Raw genomic sequence first — 20,138 nt, forward strand, 5'->3', positions numbered from 1 at the left:
TCATTACTACCTCCACCTGACCCCGGTCTTGGCAACGCTTTCCCTTACAGGCTTGATTATCCACTACTCCTCTCTCCAGTGCACCTTATCTCACAGCTGACCTTGGGCCCCAGCCCCATATCAGGCACCATCGCGCTCCACTTTGATTTTTCCCGGTAAAAACATTAGTAAAATCACCTTCAAACTTTGAAAGTAGCAGTAAATATAATTAGCATGCACTTTAAAGTATGTTCCACAGTAGCCCTTATGACCCGACTGCTAATTAAATAAACAAAAACAGAAAGGCAATGACAGGGCCGGCTTTAGCGCTGATGGGAAAGTCTTTTTTGGCGCCACACTAATAACCTCTTTCTCCGTAATACCTTTACTACCACCTTCCAACAGTGCCCCTCATCCCTCCATGGCCCCCCTAGTGACCTCCTCCTCAGATTGCCTCACGCCACAAGTGCCCCTCATCTCCCCATAGCCCCTCCCCCTCATGACCTCCTCCTTGGACTCCCTCACTGCCACCATCCACCAGTGCTCCTTATCTCTCCGTAGCCGCCTCTCCCCCTCATGACCTCCTCCTCAGACTCCCTCACTACCACCCTCCACCAGTGCTCATCTCACCCTAGCTTCCCCTCGACACCATGACCTCTTCCTCAGATTCCCTCACTGTCACTCAGGGCACAAGTCCTAAAAAAAGAAGTGGGTGGGGGGACGTCACAACAACAAGTGATGTCACGAAAGGTGGCTTGCACCATCAGACTCATTGCCTCCCCTCGCTCACCCCTTAGATGCCATTACATCAGAGAAGCCAGCGCGTGAGCAGCGTTCTGAATGAGCTCCGATCTCGCCCCAGAGAGGCCAAAGAGTAAATGTGTGGCTCCATTTGCTCCAGTAATCGATCTCCCGTTAAAATAAGCGAGGGACGCCATCCACCCGCCTGGTACCCCGACTCGAGCCCTGCAGTCACCCTCCACCAGTGCCCCTCATCGCTCCGTAGCCCCTCTCTCAAATGCGTTTATTGTTTAGCACTACTCATATCAGTGCAGTGTGTCTGCACTTTACACCACAAACACATTATACAGAGACAACGAATCATACAAGTATGTAAATCAGTCTACAGGGAATGTCACATAAGCCAATGAGGATTACAAGGTGTAGGAATCTGCTGCATACTTAGAAAGAGGACACAACAACCATAGATAAAGATATTTCTCACCTTTGTGCCTCTGGTGGGGAGGCGTACAATTCTGATACATTCCCAGGTCTACTAATGTTGGTGAATCTGGGAATGTGCTAGAATCCATGGTTAAATGTGCTGGAACACCTACACTCCACCTGAGGCATGCCTCCCTGCTGCAGATTAACGCAAGGCAGCGATTGCGCTGCCTTGTGTTACTCTAGATTCCTCAAACCAAGGTGGCCTTGCGTGACTAGATAAATCTCATTTAGGTTTTGTGACGCCGTTTTGTGCCCTTGCGACGACGCAAAACCTTGATAAATATGCCCCTGTTTGTCTTTTCTTGTCTCTGCAAAGTTTTCACATTTGAATTAATCCACACCCTCTTTCATCTTGTTTCATTGCTACAGATACAATGATTTCGTTGTAATGTTAGCAAAATGGAATTAAACATGTCGAGGAGGGAAGCAAAAGTGTGATTTGTTATGAAATGTCTCTAGAAACCTCCCCAATAAAAGATTATTCGCAGCAAAACACTCCAAGTGTTGCTTTATGTGTATGCTATTTCAACTGCATACACTCCTGCTAGCTGCAAAAACCTAATACCTTTTTTCTTTTTCAATTTATTTTGAAGCCACATTTAATTATTAATTTGTGTGATTCAATGTGAACTGTACCTGACCAGCTACAAACGTATTTCATTGAATCTATTACCCTGCATTATCCTAGTAACCAGAACAGCATCATCGGTGATGGCTGGGCAGCACCTGCCAGTATGAATAAACATCATACCAACACTTAAAAACTCATGCTAAGTAGAGGTGTGTGTTCACACTGGTCGATTTGATGGGGACATGGATTGCTTGCTGTACTCTGTACTGTTTTCACCACAGTGACCAGAAGGCACACTTAGACCTTGCCTTATTTCCTCTGAGTCATGGTATTGGACTAATTGCAGTAACCAGCCGTAACATGCCATGAAGGCCAAATAACATGCCCTGTACCCTCTGGGGATGCTGTCTTCTCTGCGTTCATCTCATCTCAGGTGTGGGTGGTAAGTGCGACTTTAGGAATGAAATTGTTTGCCGCGGGAACAGAGTTGTTACAGATAGACTATGGGTATAGTGGATTGTTTGTTACTGAACCTTTCAATATGCACGTTGCCATCCAGTCAATCCTTGGAGTTGACTGGTGGCAAGGGGCTGTGGGGAGCTGCTCGGTATCATCTGTGGGAGCAGTGGGTGATGGCCCATGATCTTCATGCAAGGCAAGGGAAGTGCTCGTAGGCTGGCTTCTGCTCTACGAGGATGCAGTCTCGTCCATCCCTCCCACCTAGCTTGTGTTCTTGCTGCACACCCCACCAACACATGGGCTATGAACCAAAGGCACAGCATTTTGACAGAGCAGGTGATGTTGCAGGAAGCTCCTGTAGTGCCGCTTCTTCCTTATACCCCTCTTCCTTTTGTTACTACCCACTGAAGGGGATGTCCAAGTGATACAGGGTCCACGTGCTTAGAATACCAAGTGCTGATGCTGCTAAAAGAACATTTTTACTTCTCTCTAACTAAGAGCCATGAAGCTCATTCATTAAAGGCCCACATTTGTGACCAGTCATGGCATTGTACTGAAGGTCCCAACTGACCCAAAGTTAGGATTTTCATGCTAAAAGCAATGAGTGCAAATCTCCAATGTAAGACCACACATGTACCCACATGTGTCTGTTCTTGTGTGTGTGTGTGAGTGAGTGCGCAAAGATGATCAAGCAATGTCCATGCTAATAGGCTTGTAACGGAACATGCCTCTTGAGTCACTAATTAGTTGAGGCACTCAATAAGTCATCCCACTTTCACTTTGTGCCTCATCCTTACACTCATACATCAACACGCTGACTTATTCGGTGACTGATTCATTCAAGTATTTCCGTCGATTTCCTAAGTGAGACACCTAAGTGTCATAAGCATGTCCTATTTGGACCCCGGCCTAGTTTGCTGTGCTGTTGGACTCAGGCTGCACCCACCCCACCCCACTGACGAGGCCCGCCGCCCGACAAGGCCGAACCGAAACCAGGGGGTGCGGCGGCTCGTGTTCCCACTCAGTGGGCTCTCTCTAGTCTGCTGGAGCCAAGTCAGCCCTGCACATGGCTCGGCTCATCCCGTCTGTAATGGCACAGGTGAGGAAAAAAATAAAACAATGGAATCGAATAACCCCGAGTCAAAGCACTGGCTAGGATAAATGCAACCATTATTTGCAGTCACCACTTATACTAATACGAATCACTGTATCCCATTCCTACAGACTTTTTGGTGGCAACTTGTTTCTTGTTGCAGGGTCTGCTAGAAACCCATTGTGCGAGAGGAGCATGAAACCTTCAGTAAAGGGAAATACTATCCGCGTACAGTCTTAGAAGGCACCCCTTCAAACCATCAGGATTATACTGCCCAATAACCGCGATGCGCGGCTTATTAGGACAGCCCAGTTAGTCACGAGAGGCATATATTTGGCCCACATCTTTATTTTGTATTTTTATAAATCGTGAGATGTCAGTGCCCTACACAAAGTACAACTTCGGAGAGGAGTATTCCCTTTACAGAGAATCCATATAAATCGCTAGTTAATTGTATAATAACAGAAGAAAGGAAAACTACTGAATTCAAAGACTTTAAGAATTTCTTGCAGCGTCTCTCGACTCTCCCTCTGATTGGTGGAGGATGCTTGTGTTCCAAACTAGGACCATAGGACATAAAAAGAAACCGAGGTGTGCTCCAGGTGCACTCTGGCACCGGCGCCACTTCACTTATATCTACTATGTAGTCCCCTGAATCAGCAGATGGTCGCTTTACTTCGGACTTAACTGGTCATGCCCAGCTCTTCTGAGTGAAGAGAAACACTGATGTTACCTTCTATTGAACAAGCTCGGCTGAGGAGGCATACCTACCGATGAGACACCCCTGTGACATGAGCATTTTAAAACAAATCATATATAGCTACAGTCATCTGGCGCATTCATCTTAGGGCTCCTGTTGCATAATCATTTTATTGCATGGTTATTGCTCCATTTTGCCTGTACTGGGGATTTCACAGTTTGTCTTTGGTTGGTCAGCATCAACAGAGTGCCTATGATTTTGACAGTAATGCTACTGCGCGCACACCAGTAAAGGCTTTATCAATATATTTTTAGGTCTGGCATGAGACAGTTTTGGGTGTCATGCTAAATACACAAAGGGTCCTTGCATCAGCTATCTTTATCCGCTGGCCTGTTCAAATGTCATTCCCATATTTCTTCCGCCCTCCAAAGCATGCAGCAGGGGCAATGGCTCACACCAGTTTTGCCTACTCACATAGGCACATCTGCCTAAAAATAAGTCTACTTCAGTGCCAGGGCTGGTGCTAATACTTTAGTTTGCTGATACTTTTTTCTTCACTTCTTTATCCCTTTTTCAATAGTTTTATGCGCTTCTGGGTATTTAAACAACCTTCTGGTTAAAGTACTTCGAAATAAATAGTACCTTTGTGTGCACCTAAATGTATTATATTTCCCTTTGATGTGCATTAAAACTAAAAAGCGTGAGGCCTGTGCTCACTCTGCCACAGGACTCAAAAGGACCTCACTGACAAGGCCCAGGTGGGGTGCGGTTGCGGTTGTTCCCTCTCAGAGGGATCCTTGCTAGACTTTTCTTATTGGAGCAAGACAACGCCCGAGTTGCAATCTGTCCCGAGAGGCACAGTGGAGGAAAAAACAATGGAATGCAGCTTGAATAATTTCAGTTTCAGTCTTCAGAGACTTTCTGCATGTATTCCCGGGACCCATCTCCATCGACTGCTACCAATTCTCTAAGGCAGGCGCAGCAACCCACTGAGCTTCCACACAAAATACAGTTCAGCCAGTTATTTGAAAACTACTAACAGACAAATAATTGCTCTCCAGCGGATCATTAATCACCAGCGTTATTGGGGCATCTTTTAAAATTGTTGTCTTATTGTTGTCCTGCATCGGCCATGATAAATAATGATAAAACAGCCCCCTCTGTTAGGACATCTAAAGTGCACGCACAGCCCCACTGTAAGGACATCTCAAGTGCACGCACAGCCCCCTCTGTAAGGACATCTAAAGTGCACGCACTGCCCCCTCTGTAAGGACTTCCTAAGTGCACGCACATCCCCACTGTAAGGACATCGCAAGTGCACGCACAGCCCCTCTGTAAGCCAGGACATCTCAAGTGCACGCACAGCCCCACTGTAAGGACATCTCAAGTGCACGCACAGCTCCTCTGTAAGGACATCTCAACTGCACGCACAGCCCCGCTGTAAGGACATCTCACGTGCATGCACAGCCGCCTCCATTGAGGACATCTAAAGTGCACGCACAGCCCCTTTGTAGAGACATCCCAAGTGCACTCACAACCTAACTATAAGGACACCTCAACTGCACGCACAGCCCACTTAAACGACATTGAAAGTGAACGCACAGCCCCCTCTGATAGGACATCTAAAGTGCACGCACAGCCCCACTGTAAGGACATCTCAAGTGCACGCACAGCCCCCTCTGTAAGGACATCTAAAGTGCACGCACAGCCCCCTTTGTAAGGACATCCTAAGTGCACGCACATCCCCACTGTAAGGACATCGCAAGTGCACGCACAGCCCCTCTGTAAGGACATCTCAAGTGCACGCACAGCCCCCTCTGTAAGGACATGCTAAGTGCACGCACAGGCCCATTGTAAGATCATCTCAACTGCACACACAGCCACTCTGTAGGGACATCTCGACTGCACGCACACCCCCTCTGTGAGCACTTCTAAATTGCATGCACAGCCCCTCTGTAGGGACATCACAAGTGCACGCACAGCCCCTCTGTAAGGACATCTCAACTGTACGCACAGCCACACTACAAGGACATCTCACGTGCATGCACAGCCGCCCCCTTTGAGGACATCTAAAGTGCACGCATAGCCCCTCTGTATTTATAGACATCCCAAGTGCACGCACAACCTAACTGTAAGGATACCTCAATTGCACGCACAGCCCCCACTGTAAGGACATCTCGCGTGCATGCACAGCCGCCCCCTTTGAGGACATCTAAAGTGCATGCACAGCCCCACTGGACATCTCACGTGCATGCACTGCCACCCTTAAAACTGTTTAAATGAAGCGCACAAGTACGTGTCCTGCTGCCTGGGCCTGCGCATATTTTTAAAAAAGAAAAGAAACATTCTCTTACCTACTACTACTGCTGCACTGTCTAAAAGGATTTATCCACGGCGGGTGACGCTGCGCAGCAGAGACTGCCCGTGCCCCAGGCCACAAGGTCGTCACGAGAGTGCGTAGCGGTGAAGCGCGTGACGCGTCACCGCTACGTTCTCATCGCGACGCGAGGGCCGGGCAAAAATGTAGCCAGGGCCGTCATTGGTAGCGCTGGCGCGCGCTCTCCAGATTGACGGCCCTGGAGCAGGCTGGGGGATGGGCCAGTCAACGTATACGCGCCGGGGCGGCACCGCGGGCAGAGATAACGGTGAGTCAGTCATCATCAATTCATGTGGCAATGTGGCATTTCAAATTGCAAGTTAGTGCAGCAGCAGCGCGCAGTGCGCAGCGCGCTGCTTGCACTCAAACTGGGCCGCCCGGCCGCGCGCGCCATTGCGGCCGCGGCGGACTTTACAGGGACTTTATAATTTATTTAGTGACACTGTGTCCCTAAATAAATTATAAAGGCCGCCGCAGGCAGCCGCCCTAAATATAGTGCCGCCTGGGGCGGTCCGCCCCCACCGCCCCCCCCCTAGCTACGCTCCTGCACAGCAGGCGTAAGACTGACGCAGGCACATTTGAAATGGGACTTGCCCATGTGAAATGATCAATTGCTGGAGTTGCGTCACTTTTGTGACACACTCCAGCAATGCGTCATTTTTGCGCCTACAGATACGTCAAAAAATACTGACGTATCTGTAACTCCTTGCAACATGATGCGTCATACTGTAAATATGATGCATCCAGCATGTCGCAAGGAGGGCAAAATGAAAAGTGAGGCATCTCTGTTTTCATGCATCGATGCGTCACTTTTCATAAATGAGGCTCTAATTGTTTTCACTCATTCATCCCTGCACTTGAGTTAACTTGCACTTCGGGACATGTGCCACTCATGTCACTCAGACTGTGGGCCGAAGATAATACTGCACGTTGATGCCATATGTATTTTAATTGTATTTATATGGTGTTGCTACCCCTGATGAGGCATTGACATAGCTTCTGAATAGTAATTTGAAGTAATATATGAGCAGGAGTTAATTCTGTGTAGAAAGTACAATTCTTGCTGCACACATTTGCCAGTAGAAACCTTACATTTGGCTCTTTCCGAGTGAATAACTTAGAAGTGATGGGGACACAGATAACACTCATAAGCCTTCAAATTACAGAGGTGGTAAAAACTGGTTTCTTTTAACTTCATAATTTCAGATGGGTCGCTCATTTGCTTCCCATACAAAGTCTTTGTGCTTACAGCATTGATTCTTCCAAGTGTTGACTATAATAAAAGTATGTACCTTGGCTTCCTAATGCATATTTGTCCTATTGCAGTGGCTACAGAATAAAGCTTCCTGGATGTTCTTTCCCCTGAAGCACTAGGATTGATGTATTTTGCATGACACATCGAGCCTTCCATAAGAAAGATCCACTTTATTTTTCGTAATTCATCATACAAATTCTTTGCTCAATTGCTATCTTTCTAGTGGTTGCTTTACAGATCAAGAACTCAAGGAAAAGAGGTTTGATATTCTCGGTTCTAGCAGCTAAAGTTTGTCAAGACCTACCGAAACATTCGAAGAAAGATCTTATGACATTCAGGTGGACTTTAAAAATTCACCTATTCCCAACCTACTACCATCAGCATCATGACGCCACTTCTGGATGAACACTACACAATATAAAACCACAACAACCTGTAATACTGCTTCCATGCATGTTCACTGTTTCAGTTTTTCCCCTGAGAAGATGTTCTGTAGCATGCTTCGTGCACACCTAGTTCTGAACACTTACTTCATCCACTGTAATGGATCTTTAGTGTTACCATATAAGCATATTTTGCCTATTAATCTCCAAGATCTGAGCGTGCTTCATAATGGGTTGATCAGTGGCTCCCTATATACAAACTCTATGGTTGCTGCCTGAGTATATTCTGCCATTCACTCTTATGTGTGAGCATCATTTGTACTGTGCTCTCTAAGCATATTTTGCTGATGCTCATCACTGCCTCACCTTTCATGAAACTCTGCAGAGTGAGCTACCTGCCAATCAATGTATCCATTGGGTATCTCACAAAATCGCTGCTTTCAATCATTCTGGCAATACCTACCCATTCAGTATCTCTCGTACAAGAGTGCCACTCAATATGCACTCTCTCAGCCTGTCATTAAGCGCTGGGAGGTATACTGTCAGAAAACTAGAGGTCTTACCAAGGAACTAAACACACATTGAGGGCAAACCTATGAGTGGAAGTAAAGGAAAACATAGCCCCTGTATAGAACCTCAGACATCCACAACAGTCTCACACAAAGGCAGTGAACAGAAAAAATCTAACATTTCAATTACATGGATTTGTAGAGGGAAGCTATTGTTTAGCACCATGTGAGGGACCCACAGAGCAAGCTAGCTGTCTAATTCAATGCCATGATATGAACATAGCACAAAGTGTGCATGGATCTCCTGAGTTGCTTTTGTGAACCCAATGTCATTTCTGGGAAACATCTAGAAATGGTAAATAAAAGGCTTCACTAGTGGCCAGTGCAAGTAATAGACATTGTTACTGACACCGAATGAAGGCAGGAGCCATACAGCGGACATGAAAGACCAGGTAAACTTTAGTTACCTGGTCCTGTCTTTACATTACCACAGGGTCTGCACCTTGCTTCTCGATGCCTAATGAGGGCTTTAATCTCATGTGGAGGGTCACTCCACAATATTTTGATTGACTATTGAAATGATACAGCCCTGACAAAGTCAACGAAAAACAATTTCACACCTTCAAGTAGGACTATATTAACAGCAAGGCAAACTTCACAATGACAACATTTCCAACGGAACTTAAATAAAAAAACAACACTGTCTAAGTTCTAGCTCAAGATCTCACTAATCTTGAGTGCAGACACGAAAGCGGAAAGAGGAAAGAAGAGAGTCAGTGGGCATGGTGTGACGTGGAGTCCCGTGGTATGTGTCCTAGTCGGGAACACGATCTGATGTTGTCCCTGCCAGGTCCGAGTGCCACAGTCTGAGTGTGAGCGTGGTAGCAGTATGGCAGCGGCAGCAGATGTCTCGGACAGCGACTCCATTGATACGACACCATAAGCCGCACTGTCTGCTGCTCGCCAGCCCATCTGCTCACCATCTCAACTCACCTCTTGCAGCCCTCTTACAGACCGTGTCTCCAACGGTGTGGCTGGGCCGGCAGTGATCGGAGCTGGAGGCCCAGAAGACTGGTCTGGTCAAGGATCGACACCTCTGATCTGGCCTGGCCTAGGAAGACAGTGGGGGTAGCAGCGCAAGGAGCAAGGTGGAGCCCACCACAACCAGTGTGTGGTGAGCAGAGCCCACTCCACCTGCAGTGCTTATCCCCCCTGGCTGTGCATGCCACCCACCCCCCTCTAGCCACTACAACCCTACTAGCTGGCCCGGCCCCAGCCTCACCAACAGGCACCATGCTTCAAGCAAGTGGCATGGCACTATAAGCAGCCCCTAGCCCCCCAGCCCCTAGCCCCCCAGCCTCTAGCACCCAGCGCGGCCCTCGGAGGGCAAGGGTGGGTAACCCTAGGTAACTGTGGCTGTGGTAGTTGGTGATTCACGGAAGCGGCCAGCATCAGGCTTGTGCGGCTTGTGTTCACTGCACTATCCACTCACCCCCCTCTGCACCTGCAACTGTAACTGGTTGTTCTACCCCAGTGGATGAGCATCAACTCAAAAAGGAACATAAGGAAATTTAAGAAAAATGAAGGACATGCAACTTTAATTGGTTCCTCCCCCCACCCCCCTGGACCAGCATCAACTCAAATAGGAACATAAGGAAATCTAAGAAAAACTAAGGACACTCAGCTGTAACTGGTTTCCCTCCCCGCAGACCAGCTCAATTAAAAAAGGAACATAAAGAAATTTAAGAAAAATTAAGGACACACATAGCACAAATAACCGACACAAAAGGACACAAAGCCCGGCTAAGCATGGAGGTCATGGCCACAGACTGACAAAACTCACAACCACTGAAGGACACAGGTGACAAACAGCTAGTTTACTAAGTCTGCACATGCTCGTGCCCCCCTACTCAAGGGCCTCACACGGGATGGGTGAGGCGGTGCATTTCTACAGAAGGAAAGGGCTATGGAAAGTGGCAAGGAGATCTTCAGCCCAATCTGCTTCTCCCCCTACACTCTGCTTGAACTACTCTACATAGACACACGCTCTGGACAATCACAGGGACCTGTGGTGGCACAAAAGAAGTGGAAGAGGAGAGCAGACCGTCCTGAACTTCCAGCTGCACCCGATCAGATACTTGATTTGATATCAACACCAATAAGAGGCCTCCAGATTGACTCAACACCACGCACAATTGTAACTAGTTTCTCGTGACCTAGCGCTATCCTCTCTCAGACAAAGATTACTTCTAAATGTAATTTCCTTAAATACGTAGGGGCAGCTATTTTCTCCAGTAACTCAAGTCTCAAGGGCCTACCCATCCCTCTGAGCCCCATAGGGACCATATGCAAGGGGGGACCTCAACTCAGCACCTTCTCAGCTAGAAGTAATACCAGGAACAAGCAAGCCTCTAGGGTCCCCTGAGCTCACTAGGAGGCTCCCACAAAAGGAAGGCTTCCCAGCTCTCAGCACTGTCCGGGAAGGGTGGACCAACTAGAGGGAGCATTATTACCCCCAGATACTCTGACAAATTCAGAAAGTGAAAAAATGCAGGAAAACGGAAGGACCTCCACTCTAAGTAATGGGAGATTATGTTGTCAACTTATGGAAATGAAGTTCCTAAAAACTCAAGCCCCACAGCAATCCCCAAAGAGGAAGCAAAAGAACATCAAGGGTAGCTCTGGACGTAGCCCTTGGCATTTTGCAGAGGTTGGTGGATGGTATGTCTTTTCAAACAAACAAAATGGACATACAGATCAACCTCCTAAATACCCTGGCTCAGTACTTAGTCAGCATTGACACAAAGATTGCAAATCTAAGCAATCTGATAAAACAGGCCGAGGCGGATACTGACGGTCCCCGTCAGACATGCAACTGCTCTTCAGTCGTCAATAAATTAAGCTCACTCTCAGGGTGATGACAAAGCTAGTGGGTAAGCTGAAAGAAATGACTAATACCACACCTCAAATGTTCAAAGGCGGGACCCCAAAAGATGGGGGCGAATGAAAAAAGACACCAGAATGGTAAAAAAGTTGGGATAAACGCTGAAAGGGTTGCTGAGGTCGGACACCTGCAGGGACTGGCCGCAATAGAAAGCAACGCTGATAGCAACTGCCTCTCTAGCTCGAACAACCCTGCAGATGAAGGAGAGTCTAAATGCAAACGATCAAAAAGAGGGAAGGGACTTAACAAAAATATAATTTTATTCACCTACCCTTTGTTCCAAACCCAGAAACTCTCAGCTCTCACTACCCCGCTTAAGGATCAACAATAGCTCAGCTGCCTGGAAGGGGGGCCTAAAGGTGCAGGCCAAATCCCTGAACCTATCCCCATGATTCAAAGGAATAACATCATGGAATCCAAAAAGGCAAGCATCTCTCCAGACTCTGTGGTCCCAGCTATGACAACGAATAGGGACCCCGCTGAAAATCATGGGAGAATAGTTAAGCAAGTCCGGGTTATCCCAGTCCCAAGCACTTTGGTGGGGGGGCCCTATCATCTGGTTGAATTCTCTGTTAGCTAACTGGCATGGGACCATTAAGCACAAAAAGACCTATACTGCGGAATCCAACTAGGCAAGTGTCCTACACAACGTCATTGGCCCAGTCACGATGAGTCAAAAGGTGTCCCATACATCTCCTCAGCTTCCCCCTGGAACTGCTAGCTCAAGCTTGGACTCCAACCTTCATGAAGGGGGTTTACTTTGACTTTTCAGCAATCAGTTCATTAACAAAAGGGGGATGACAGTTACCTTTCACGGTCTTGGGGGAGTAGCCCCAGATCATCTCACTCCATTTCCCCAACTGAATTCAATTTAACTAACTTTGCCCCTTCGACCCAGGGACACTACAACTCCTGCTAGAGCACACAACAGTTGTCCAGACACAATGTAACCTCAAACTGCAACTGCCTGTATGTTATTTTATCTGGAATATATGTCTAAAGGTCCATTTGATATTTTTAATGGGCTAATTCTCAAACTAATCCGAGCCATGGGAACACTCGGAGAAGTTACATGGCAAGAGATCGTATCCATTGAGTTCATCGCGTCTGGGCCCAACCAGAACAATGAAACAACCAAGGTAACCAGGCGAACTATGGAACTAGCTATTAAAGTCCTGGGACACATTCATACTTTCAAACAGTGAGGGATCTTCATCACCTCCCCAAAGGATCCCGCATATCGATACATTTTCGAAAGACTGATGAATGAGGTCACAACAACAACTCAGACTAGTCTATTTGGTCCTCAGAGGCACACTAGGCAAAACTCCGGCACCTCTAATTGAGCAAATGAAGGGTAGCCACAAAAAAACAAACCGCCGGCCCTAAAGGGGCAGAATATTGGGCATGGTTGTCCATAACTTTTAACTCAACCCAACTGCCATCCAATCAGACTCTTTGAACGGCCGCTCAAGGTATGCTCTTGGATCATCAATGGATTGGTTGACAAACTGCGTGACCAGGACATTATTTCTTACCTATGCTCCTTTGAAATTGTTTTATTATAAGAGAATTGGTCACAGAGAGCTCACCAACTGAAGGGCTATACAAATCACTTCATTCCTGCAACTAAACAACAAAGGTATGGCCGCAGCAGTGGAGAACTTGTAATATACATATCCACTACTAGTGCTATCCATTCCTGACACCCTAGTCCAGAAAAGAAATTGCCAAAGGCCGCAGAGAAAGGGCACCATGCCCAGACGGTATACCACCAGCTATTTATAAGGAGGAGCCAACATTCTGGGACGCCCAATTAGCTTCGCTCTTCTCAACTATATTGGAGACTAACTGTATTCCCTCCTCATGGCATGGTTCGATCCTCGCTCATATTTTCAAGGGGGGCGACAAGAAGATCCCTGGACATTACCGCCCGATATCTTTAATTGACAACAAAGCTAAGTACTTTGCTGGTGTGCAGTTAGACTCACTGCAATCATGGGCTGAGACAAATAAAATCATACCCCCAAACCAAACTGGGTTCATGAAGCATACAGGGACATCTGTGAACCTCACTGCACTCTTCCTTTCGATTGATCAGGTGGAATTCAACAGCCACCCTGCCTACCTGGGCTTCATCGACTACAAATCTGCATTGAACAGGGTTGATAGGAGGATGCTTTGGAAGAAACTCCCTCACCTTAACATTCCAAGAACTCTGCTCAGGGCCCTGCAATTGTTGCACCATGACACATGGGTCAGAATTAACCCTGGGCGTAGTTCGCGAAGTAGCACTACGCGAAGCTACGCAAAGTGGACTTCGCACTACGCGAGCTACGTGTAGCACTTCACGAACTGCGTAGTACCCTGTTCGCACTGTGCAAGATTCCGTTTTCAATAATTGCACAGTGCGAACAAGCATCCGGCACTATGCAATCATTGAAAACGGCATCTTGCACAGTGCGAGCTGTAGTTTTCTGCTGCTCGAGTAGATTTTTACTCGAGCGGCAGATTTCTCAACGCAGACTGGTAGTTTCTCATCGTGAGCGGTCGCGAGCATACGCGACCACTCACAATGAGAAACCTGACCTCCTCGCATTGAGAATCTCGCCGGGATGTTTATTTTCCATGCTCGCGATCGGCAACTTGATGTTGCTGATCGCGAACAAGGAAAAAGTCTCGCCGGGATGTCATTTTGCTTGCTCGCGGTCGCCAACTTGATGTTGAGGACCGCGAGCAAGCAAAAAATGACCGCTGCACTACGCAATGCTACGCTACGCATGTTTGCACTGTGCTACGTGCAATTCGCGAGGTGTGAAGTAGCGCAAACTTCTCAAACTACGCGAGCGTAGTGTAGTGCTTTGCCCAGGCTTAGTCAGAATAAACATAGGTGGCCTGTCATGGCCTATAACCACTGCGCCACACCTTAAGCAAGACTACGTTCTAGTACCCACTCTATTCAACCTGTTTTTATCTGACCTGACCCGGGCCCTGAACTCACTCAATTTCCAACCACCCAAACTGGGGGAGCTTGAGTCTTTCAAACCTATTGTATGCAGATTGAAGAACCAGGGCCTTATGGGCCTGGCGGCGCAGGGCACGCCTTAATCTCCTGAGTTCACCTGCTTTGTTGAACAGATACACAGGACATTCTGTTGAGCGTAGAAGATCAGGTTTATTAGCTGCAGCTAAGTACAGTTGTCCCAGAAGTACACTCAGTATGTTCTTAGGAGACTGCCACTTTACTCCGTGGCGCACAATCTTTTATAGCGCATAGATTCACCAAGAACACTCCCAATGCATACATGGTTATCCAATGAGAAGAGTTTGAAAACAAGATATAACCAATGAGGAAAGTTTGAAAACAAGATATCAAGTAACCCAAATAAACCTCTCTTCCAACTGTTTTTGTCACCCCTCCCCACAAGTTAATCAGTGGTAGTGTCTACAACTCAACTTGCAGGTGGCAGAACATATTTGTATGCTTTGGAGGACAGTTTTGAAATGAGAGAATACAAGTAGAGAATAGCGAAGGCCAGGAAAGAATGGTGTGAACCGACAGACAGTAGAGACAGGGTTTAGTCAAACCAGACGAGGATTAGTGGACTCAGCCAGTCCCTGACATCAGTCTCGTAAACAGAGGCAGAAGGTTATCTGACACGTCGCAGTACAAAGGGCAAAAACACTCGGTTTACCAAGCTGCGGGCAACAAAATGGCGACAGAATACAAAATGGAGTTAAAACAGAATTACCTCAAGATAATCTGGTTCTTATCAGCAAAACCAAGGTTGGCTTGCAACATCGTTTGGACGCCACCTCCGCTATTTCAACTAGGAATGGCCTGCTGAATAACAAGGGGAAAACTAAGATCCTTGTGGTCTGAGGCACCAGAACACAAAAGCTGACATGGTTTCTGGAGCAGGAGAAACTAGGAGCAACCAAATGCCACAAGTACCTAGGAGTCCACTTCGACCTGAATGATAGATACAGGATCCAAATGAACGAAATAAAGAAGACAGGCATTGCACTATCACTTTCTCTCAGATCTGTATACACAAAGCTAAAAGGACCCACACTTATGCCTAGCCTTCAGGTGGACCAGGCAAAGATGCTCTCGACCGTAGCATATGGGAGTGGGGCACTTAAAGGGAGGGACAGTGCAATACTTGATAGAACGCTCACGAAGATTTACAGAACAATTTTTCAGCTTCCCTCCATACCTCAAATAAGACTGAAATTTGGCAAATGCAGGCAGGCCTTGGCATGAAGAGCGGCCTTTGCAATAAGTTGTTACGAGCTCAGGGCCACAAAGGAAGGCACTCTGGACCAGCAGCTATGGACTGAATTGGAAACAAAACAAAGGTCGACGGAAAAGTGCTGTCTGACTCAAGCCCTGAGCAAGCTTGGTTTAACAACTACTTGGGACCTAACTATTAGCCATCAATAATTCAATAGGGGGTCAAAAAGCAGCACAAAACAGCTCTTACTAATAGAAGACAAGGCCTGGCTCTCCGCACGGAAGCACTGCTGGACGACATTGTGTACCTACACACATTTGAAACCACAGTGCTACTTAAACAAACTTCACAACTACCGGACAAATGTGCAGTTTATGAAATTAAGGATGGGGGTAATCCCTATCCCAGCTCATTTTCCAGCCTGGAAAAGGGGCGAGGAACAGCCAATGTGTCAGCTCTGCAAACAGCATAAACAGGACATGATACATGTACTGTGCTTGTGCCCCACCCTTTAAGAGGATGGGTGGGCTTTGTTATGGAGGGGGTGGATTGCCAAGGGTACAAGATCCTGCAGGGAAGCAGTGCTGGCCTACTTTGACCCATCCAATCTAATTCTAAACTGTGCTCTGGTCAAATTTATTTATTGTTTTTCAAGAAAGGTAGAGGCCCTGGATCATGCAGTTGAAAGGCTGGGTGGTGACTAGGTTATCAATGTGCCTGGTACAGGGCCTCTGAACCATCTTTTGTCTGAACCCACTCTTCTGAATGCACTTTTTTCCTGAAAACTGCTTTAACAGGTGCAGGTTGATACTATCTGGCCAGGGAGCTAATGAGTCTACATGTGGAAATACTGCCCTCACTCACACAGTTGTGTGGCATGCTTCATCATAGGGCTGCTTCAGTACACCCCTGCACAGACCAACGCCTGGGGTGGAGCAATAGGGTAGGGGAAGACAAAACAACATATCAAAATTATAGATTCATTAGACTGGGATCACCAAAAGTGAAAGTGCAGTGTGAGTTAAAATTAGCTAGGAAGTGTCGCTATATGTAAAATGTATTCCTGGACCATCCGGCCAGTATTAAAAATGTGAAGGATGGTGGTGACTGTAAGAGATAATGAACTCCTTACACCCCTCCTTTCTGCCAATTTGTCGACATGTTTCAGCCATAGTAATGTGCCCAGAATGTAGGGTCACGCCAGCCTTCGTCAGGACCCTTCTGATCCCCGGACCTAGGCACCTCGTTCCCTAGAGTGCGGAAAAGCTGAAACCAGTTGTTCCTAAGCAACCCTCTCCCATAATACGAGTTTACCCTAGAACAATGCTAGAAATGGTGAGAGACAAGGAGAGACCCCCTGTAGACACACTTTCATCAAGGTCCTTCATGGCAAGAGCAGACGAGTGGTCAGAGGGAGGAGCACCGACTTTGATGAGGGGTCCTGACGAAGGCCAGAGTGATCTAGTCAACTAGACACTACTATTTAAGGGCCATGTGTATACATGCATGCAGCGCGCCTGTGCCGGTCCGCAAATGTATTGTTCCCGGCACCCAAAATCCTGGTCTTTGCAGTGGGGAACAGCCATCAGTTATCAGATATGCCAGAATTTTTTTACTACAACTACAAGGTACGTGGGAATCCTCCACCTGTACTGTGTTTTATTTCTTGGACCTCTATGAGCAACAGCAAAGCTGCTTCTTTACGTTTGGTTTTCAGACTAACTATCCACAAGGCAGGAGCAGGGGACCTAACAGGTATTGGTATTGGTATTGGTATTTATAGAGCGCGACTGTCGCTCCGGAAGGAGCATCCTGGCGCTAACTGGAAAGTATGCTTGAGGTTGAGGGAAGGCGGGATTAGATGGCGTCCAGTACGTACTCGTCAGAAAGGCTGAAGATCCAGGTTTTTAGTTGTTTCCTAAAATGGATTTCCTTGGTTAGGGACCTCAGGTGCTGGGGCATGGAATTCCAGGCTCTAGAAGATAAGTGGGTGAGGGTTTTACCCCCTTTGGTTTTTAGGTTGAAGTTGGATGGTTTTAGTAGATTGTTATTGGAGGATCTCAGGGTTCTCTGGGGATTGTAATGGGGGTGAGAGGGTAATCCCCAACCAATCTCTACACCTGATCAAACCAAAGGGTACCCCATCCATACTTCAGAAGATAATTTCAAAGGCTTCCTTATAAACTCACGTTCACTTAGAAAACATAGGTTGGAATTCGCTGTCTTTCTGGCATTCTGAGACCCTGACCGGGTATTTATAAATGAGACTTGGGCCAATGAAATGTCTGGTCCTGACCTAGTCAATGCCATTCCGTCAAACTACCCCATTTGGAGGGTGGGTAGGGCTATTAGGCCGGGTGGGAACTAGCTATTGTGTTTAAAGCACAATATAAATATTTGAAGGAATCTGGGTTTGATTGAATGATTTGTGAATCCCTATTCTTCAAACTTACACTATCAGCTACTTGTTCATTTGGAAGCCTGCTGATATATAAGACCCCAAGGGCCAAGACCCCCTTTTTAGGTCGAGCCTATGGCAGCGCGCATGTGCTGCATAGGAAATCAACCTCTTGGAAGCACTTCAGCTTGTGTAGAAGCTCCTGCGTGTGGTGCTCACACGCGATTGACCTTTGCATCTGGCTTTAGTACGCAATTGGCCAAAGGCGTGTGGAGGTCCCAGCTTCTTGTGAAATGTTTACTCCCAGAGCGTTTTGCTCTCGGGAGCCAGCAGCGGCACGCAGGGGCCATCTGTTTTTAATTAGCGTGCCTGCGCTTGTCTTCCACGCAGTGTCTCTCCCCCTTCGTGCAGGCTGTGGTTCTCTGACTTTCACTTTCCCAGAAGTTGGAACGAACAAACGTGCACACACACACACGTGTGTCTCAGCATACTCAAGTAGCATAGACTCCGCACTGTATGGAAGTCACCCTTTAAACGATAGGTTACCTAGAACCACTTCACAGCCATGCTCTCTTATAACATTCCAAAGAGATTCAGAAGTGTTTTAGTCAAAGTCCCCGCCCCCCCCTCAGGTGAACATGGTCACGGACCCCCATCATTTTAATTTACTTTATTAAACAAGATTTTTACATCAGTATGGAGCACCCCTTGGGACCCACAACTTGGCCACCGTGTTGTGGGCGCGATGCTCAGAATGGCTGGGATCTTGCAGCCAGTAAACAAAGGACAGAAACACGGTCTGAGGTCTCCGGAAGAAGGAGGGCTGAAGGAAGTGCACCCTGAGGCCGCCATACTCCCCGAAGAGGAGCTGGCCATTGTTGTGGGGTTTCTGCTAATCCCCGCGGCTCCTTCTTCTCCTGGTGCTTATGCGTCGCGGCCAAGGGGAGGAGAGTCCCAGCTAAAGGGCTGCTCTCTCCAGGGCGGTGGGTGCAGAAAAGGCGGATGTAAACAGTGCACTTCTGCTCCGGCCTGCCCAGCCCCGACTGGCGCATAAGACAAAGGCGGCGATTCTCCCTCTGCCCTCGTAGGGTCTGGCACAACAACCCCCCCCCCCCCGCTCCCCGGCTCACATTTCCCACGCGTGGATTATTCACAACACAGATGAAAGGCACTGAGCACTACAAATATTAGCACCCAGAGCGCCAGTCTCAACAACTTTTGGGCGCCCTAGCCTCACTCCCCAGGAGCACTGTGACTCCTTGACTGGCGTCACTTTCCCTGGGAGCCTCGTTTGGAAACGTCAAATCCCCAAATCATATGATATCTCCTGCACCCGTTGCAACTCTGGTGGTACAAGTGCTGGTTGTTGTGTGATTCTATCATGTGTGGGAAAGCCCTTACAGGTCCCTGAAAGTTATTATAACCGTCAGTATAAGGCTTGTGAGCATCACATTAAAAAAAGCATTCACCCAGTCATCCATTACTTGTCCATTTCCTCTGTGTCTCCTCCTCGTTCCCGCCTTTCCCCCTCCTGTTTCTTCTCAGTGTGTCTCTGGTTGCCTCGCTCTCTCTCTCCTCCCTGAATGTCTGTCAGTTGGTTGCATTTTTCTCACCTTTCCGTCTCCTTCTCTTCCCCTCATTTTTTCCCTCCGTGCCCCCTTCTAGCTGCCTCTGCCCTCTCTGCACCCCCCTCACACGGTATTAATACAAGTTTAGTTTTCAATTAGCCTTCTTTACTGCTGTGATTAGGTGCCCGGTGCTGACAAAGATTATACCATTGGCAGAGCAGACTATCAATAGAAAGCTAATGACTTCACGTGCAGCCGAGCAGTGAGATGTGCTGCACAGTCTCCGTCTCGCGCGTCTCTCACTGACCCCCTGCCCCAAAATGTATTTTAATTCACCCTTCATTGCCCACCTCTCGTTCCGTCCATTTCCTCTGTCTCCCCATGCTCTCCTCATGCTTTATATTAATTCCCTTCCCACCAGTGGCGCTCTCCTCCAT

Source organism: Triturus cristatus, chromosome 1_2, assembly GCF_964204655.1.
Source record: "Triturus cristatus chromosome 1_2, aTriCri1.1, whole genome shotgun sequence".
NCBI classification, from domain to species: domain Eukaryota; kingdom Metazoa; phylum Chordata; class Amphibia; order Caudata; family Salamandridae; genus Triturus; species Triturus cristatus.